We start from the raw sequence: 5377 nt of genomic DNA, 5'->3' as shown, positions 1-5377 counted from the left end.
CTTTTACACTCGTTAAAACGGAATTAAAAGATGGTCCCCTTATAGCCCTTTTCTGACCGTAAAAACAGGAAAAGGTTGCCGAGTTTTTGTCGTTTCAAACTCAATACTGGAAATAAAACGACGTGTCCTTGGTCGCTTTTTACTTTTCAGGTCAGTGGCACTAATTATGAAAGTACTCCTTGGTCGCAAGATCAAGCGGTTCCCCCAGGTATTATTTTATACTTTTTCGGGCTTGAGGGACACAAATCTACGAAAAAGTTCAACTTGGAGTCTTCTTAAGTTTTTCAGACTCTCTAAAATTGAAAAACGCCGAGTTTCTCCTATACTGGACTCGTTAAAATTTCACAGTAAAGGACCTGTTCAATTACAAACAAGAACGAACCACTCCTTCCTAGGGTTGGAATCAAAACTAGGTTGGACTCATCTGAAGGATGAGCTTATAATCAAGCATATGTTATCCTCCTCAAGCTTGTTAAAAATAAAGAGGTACTTGCCAGAAATGGTGGGGGAAAAGAGAGAAGAATGAGCCTATTGGTTACCTTTTGTCTCAGAAGAAACTTTATTACCACTCTTGGACACGACACTTTTCATTCACCTGGGTTGGGAAATCTTTTACCTCACAGTTGATCAAACCACTTTGAAAGACTTCAGCCGAGTTCTGGGGATTAACTTTGAGTCATTCATCACCAAGCCATCTGTCGTGTCGTTATGTGTTCAAGAGGTCTGCAAGCAAAACTTTCATCTGCAAAATACTTGTCATCCATTTGACCATCCCTGAGTCAGTCCTCACAGCAACATTTCTTCAACTTGAACAAATGATTTCGTGTTGTGGGCTTGCCTGCAACGGGTCGCTTTCTATCGACATCAACACATTATCTAGAGAGATGACTTAGAAATCGTCAGTAACTTGAAGTCTGCATGCATCAATGGTAGGTTTCTCGCCTTTGACGTTAGTTTACATCATTGACTTTCGATCAAAGGATTCCGTGAAATTTTCGACATCAACTCATTCATTCACATCTCATGGATTGTACTGGGTACTTTGAGAACCATTGACATTACTGGTGGTCTCTCTCCCACTTGTTAACAGTTTACATCATCGACTGGTAATCAAGTGGTTTCTACCATGTTCGACATCAACTCATTTATTCGCATGGCTAGAATCGTACCAATTCGGGAAGCAGAAATGAAGACCCTGGATCTAGTTTCCACCATCCAGGCTGCGAGGAGTTTTGTATTCATTATCTAAGTAGACTAATCATAAACAGATGGTTGCGCCCATACTGTGTCTACAAAAGTCTATGATTATGATGTACTGCAAGATCATTCCTGTATCAGAGTAGTTAGTCTATTAGTTAAAGTTTTGATCTGAGTATGGGAATGCCTACCTCAGTGATGATATAATCTTATACATGTATTTTGTGTTGAAAATTGCAAGTTCTGACCAGGCTCTCCACGAGATAATCCTTGAAATGATAAAGCGCTTCACCCTTCCTAGATAATACAAAACCCTAATCTACTACAGGCTTCGCACTTTAGGGGGCAATCTATTACACTAAAAAATGTCACCATGGCTATTTACAGTTAGTATGGCTCTATCAACAGTCATGCTATCCTCTTAGGCAAGTCTTATGCCTCTGCTCTCCATGTCAAACTCCAACAAGAGAGAAAGTCTTTATAAATGTATTTATCTCTGGGTACACAGGTTCTCTCAACCTTACCTACGGGTACGCATCCAATGTTCACAAAAGTTGCGTACTTGTACGCTCTGTATGTAAAGGGGCAGGTGTGTCCCCCTGTAAAGGTCAAAATGCGCAAGTTTCATCTTTAAAAAGTTACTTGTGGTCATTTCTAGAGCATTCTAGAAAGTTGTTCGACGTGTATTGAGTGCCTCCAGATGGTTCATGTACCCCTACCAAAGAGGAACTTATCCCATCAATGAGGAAGTTATCCCATCCAAAGAGGAGATTATCCCATTGATGGTGGACCTGATAAACTTCCTCTTGAGCACTATAAATACAGGCATTGGGCCAGAAGGAGGGGAGGTTGGAAGCTAAACATTTCTAAGGGTAGATGCTGCTGGAATTAGGACTCCCATTTAGAAGCTTGTGAGGAGAGATTTCCATCTTTGTTTGTTCTATTTGGAAGTGGGTGAGCTTTGTCAAAGTAAAGGAGAACCCTTGATGGACCCTGGGAGGGACTTGCACAACACCAAGGCTCAGGTTGTAATTGTTCCTTTTGCTTCCTATTAATGCAAATGAGTCCATTCTTCTCAATAACTTGTTATTTATGAGTTGTTTCATGTACTCCTTGGTATATGTGTTAAATATGTTTTATTCTATGAGATTATCAAGTGCTATTTAATCGTTTGATTGTTAGTGGATGCAGGTTTCAAAGTGAAGGAGGAGCTCATCCGGATCAGCGAGGTTGGACTGCTACAACAGCGTTGGACTACAGGTAGGATCTAAACACTTGATTTCTTATATAGTAAATGCATGTTTAGAGAAGGATTGCTCTTGTTTGTCTTGTTTGTCACTAGAGAGTCTTAGGCTCCTAGGGAGGTTGGTTGTGTCCGCACTATCGACTCTTTCCGCCTGACAAGTAGAAGACCATGCTTTGGCATCAAAGGCTTGGACATATTGGAAACAAGGGCCTTCGAATACTTCATGGTAAAGGTATGGTAGAAGGTATGAGTAATAGCTCTTTGGATTTTGATTTCTGTGCAAATTGTGTATATGTGAAGCTGAATCGGGTGAGTTTCCCCTCTTGTGGTAAGAGGGTGAAACAGATATTAGAACTTGTGCACAATGATGTGTTTGGACCTGTGAAGGTTCCATCACTGGGTAAGTCTGTGTACTATGTATCATTTATAGATGACTTCTCAAGGAATAAATGGATATATTTCCTTAAGAAGAAATCTGAAGTCTTTGACAGGTATAAATAATTTAAGACTCTGGTGGAAAACCAGACAGAGAAGAAGATAAAAGTGTCGATGATAGATAATGCTGGAGAGTTCTGTAGCAAGGAATTTGAAGAATTTTTTAAGAAGTGTGGTATAACACGACAAAAGACTACTCCATACACACCTAAGCAAAATGGAGTTGCAGAAAGAATGAACAAGATGTTGATGGAAAGGGAAAGAAGCATGCTCAGTGGTGCCGCGTTAGGAAAGGAATTTTGGGTAGAGGCAATGGAGACAACATGTCACCTGGTCAATAGATCACCTTCATCCGCGTTGGAGGATAAGACTTCATAAGAGGTATGGACTGGTAAGAAACCCTCTCTTTCACATCTGAGGGTATTTGGATGTGATGCATATGTACATGTTCCAAAGGAGAAACGAACCAAGTTGGATAGTAAATATGAAAAGTGCATCTTTATTGGGTATAAGGATGGTTTAAAGGGTTATAAGATTTGGAACCCAGTAGTAAGGAAGGTTGTGTACAACTGAGATGTGGTGTTCAAAGTAGTAAAAGATGTTATTAAACATGAAGTCCAATCAAAGGAACTTGAGAAGATAGAGTTTGAGCTTAAGGAGGAAGAATCAAACTCTATAGCAGAGGAGGAATCAGAAGATAAAGAGCCACAAACTCCGGGTGTGAGAAGATTAGTTCGCGAAAGAAGGCAGTCGAAAAGGTATAGTCCATCCACTTTCTGTTCAAATTTTTCTTTATTTGTTACTAATGATGATCCCAGAACTATGAAGGAAGCAGTAGATTCAGAGGATGGAAAACTATAGAAAGAGGCCATGGTTGATGATATGGCATCTTTGCACAAAAATGAGGCTTGGGATGTAGTGGAGTTGTCGGCTAGAAGGAAGCCCATTGGCAGCAAATGGGTGTTCAAGAAGAAGACAAACATGGAAGGAAAGGTGGTGAAGTAAAAATCTCGGTTGGTAGCGAAAGGTTATTCCCAGGTGTCAGGAATTGATTTTGGTGATATTTTGTCTCTTCTTGCCAAGGTAGCTTCTATTAGATTACTTTTTTCTGTTGTTGTTGCTTTTTATTTTGAGGTAGAACAGATGGATGTGAAGACAAAATTTCTTCACGGGGATCTGGAAGAGGATATCTACATGAAGCAACCTGAAGGCTTTGCGATGAAGGGTAAGAAAGAACTGGTATGTAAGTTAAAGAAGTCTCTCTATGGGTTAAAAAATTCACCAAGGATGTGGTATTAGAAATTTGATACATTTATACGGGGACTTGGCTTCACCAGAAGCAAAGTAGATCACTATGTGTATTTTAAATTAATTGGTGACCATGTTATTTATCTGGTCTTGTATGTGGATGATATGTTGCTGGTTGGAAATGACAAAGAAATTATCTAGGATTTGAAGACCCAATTTTCCTCCAAATTTGACATGAAATATCTTGGTGCTGTAAACTATATTTTGGGCATGGACATTAAAAGAGACCAGGAAAAGAGGAAGCTCTAGTTAAACCAGAGGAAGTATGTCAAGACAATACTATATAAATTTAATATGCATGATAATAAACCGATGAAGGTTCCTATTCCTGTAGGTGTGAGATTATCTGTTGAACAGTGTCCCGATACACAAGAAGAGGAAGAGGACATGTCCCGTGTTCCATATGCAAGTTCAGTCGGTAGCCTGATGTATGCAATGGTTTATACTAGACCAGACATTGCACATGCAGTGGGAGTATTGAGAAGGTTTATGTAAAAACCAGGGAGGGAGCACTGGACAATAGTGAAGCGGGTTTTCAGGTATTTGCATGGCACTAGTGATTATGGTTTGTACTACCAAGGAAGACTAGGATTGGACAGAGTGTTGGATATTCGTGGCTTTGCTAATGCAGGCTAGGCTGGAGATCTGGATCAAAGAAGATCTGCAAGTGGGTATGTGTTTAACCTATTTGGAGGTGCAATTAGTTGGATGAGTAAGAAATAATCTGTAGTGGCACTATCAACTACAAAGGCAGAATACATGGCAGCCACTCATGCAAGCAAGGAAGCCGTTTGGTTGCAGATATTGTGTTCAAGTATGGGGTTAGTATAGGGAGCTACAAGGATAGACTGTGATAGCCAAAGTGAAATTTTCTTGGCAAAGAACCCTGCATATCATTCAAAGACAAAGCACATTGATGTTTAGTATCACTTTGTGAGGGATATGATAGAGGACAAAAAGGTGTTGCTGGTAAAGGTGGACAGTTAAAAGAAGATTGTAGATGCATTGACAAAATCTGTGAGCTCTAAGAAGTTCTCTTAGTGTAGAGAAACAATGGGAATTGTAGGGTTAGATAAATGACTAAGCTCTCTTCTGGCCCCCTATAGAAAGAAAACAACATGTGGGAGAATGTTGGGTTGTGTTATATTCCTTCCATGACTATCCGACGTAGTTAACCGGGGGAAGATCCCC

This window comes from Pinus tabuliformis, chromosome X, assembly GCF_031772625.1.
Source record: "Pinus tabuliformis cultivar Carrire ecotype Pingquan chromosome X, CPIR1, whole genome shotgun sequence".
Classification (NCBI taxonomy): Eukaryota; Viridiplantae; Streptophyta; class Pinopsida; order Pinales; family Pinaceae; genus Pinus; species Pinus tabuliformis.
This window is presented reverse-complemented; position numbering follows the sequence as displayed.